Source organism: Pteropus vampyrus, unplaced genomic scaffold (assembly GCF_000151845.1).
Source record: "Pteropus vampyrus isolate Shadow unplaced genomic scaffold, Pvam_2.0 Scaffold1135, whole genome shotgun sequence".
NCBI classification, from domain to species: Eukaryota; Metazoa; Chordata; class Mammalia; order Chiroptera; family Pteropodidae; genus Pteropus; species Pteropus vampyrus.
The window spans coordinates 2,068-2,912 of record NW_011889916.1 but is presented as its reverse complement, the minus strand read 5'-3'; the positions used below and the strand labels follow the sequence as shown (position 1 = coordinate 2,912).

General features: G+C 41.3%; 1 long non-coding RNA gene across 1 annotated transcript in view; it reads left to right on the top strand.

Moving 5' to 3' along the window:
* LOC105310127 overlaps positions 1 to 845 on the top strand; it is an 18,509-nt gene that overhangs the window by 17,272 nt on the left and 392 nt on the right. The window lies entirely within an intron of this gene.

The following is an 845-nucleotide window of genomic DNA, read 5'->3' as shown; positions in this document are numbered from 1 at the left end:
TCTCTTCTGATATCGAAGCAACAACACAGACCTGATATTTACATCTCCCACCGCTTCTTCCCTTGGTCATGCAGACGCCTCTCTGATTATATTGTTGCTATTCCCAGGCCTCTCTGTGTCCCCAACTGTTCACTGCTCAATAAGTTGTGTCCTGTCTCCTCCCCTTACTCTACATCTTGCACCTCAGTGTCCCCTTTCCATTAGACTTTGGGAGCCTAAGCCCAGGAGTTCTGGCAACTGACACATCTTGGCCTCCCCAACACCAGCAGCAGCCCTACCTTGATGACATTCGTAACTGGTTCCTTTTCTCTTTTTTTCCAGTGTTAAAATTAAATTTATCAGGAATAACGTCAATTAATAATATATAAATTTCAGGTGTCCAACTTTGTAATGGATATTCTATTGTGTGCTCTCCACCCCAAGCCTAGTCTCCTCCCGTCACCATGTATTTGATTCTCTTACCGCCTATGTCCTCCCTCCACCCTCCTTCTCCTCTGGTACCCACCGTTCTGTCTTATCTATGAGTTTTGTCTTTTTGTTTGTTCCTTTGTGGCTTTTTGTTTTGTGTCCTACATGAGTGAAATCATACGGTTCTTGTCCTTTTTCATCTCACTTATTTAGCTTAGTATAATACTCTCAAGAAACATCCGTGTTGTCACTAATGGCAATATTTCATCTTTTTTATGGATAGGTATTATTCCATTGTATAGATACACCACGTCTTCTTTATTCAGTCTTCTATCAAAGGATACTTAGGTGGTTTCCTTGTCTTGGCCTTTTCATTCTACCAAAGGAATGGCACTCACATTAGTTTCTTTCGTCTTTATTTCCACTACCCTTGAATT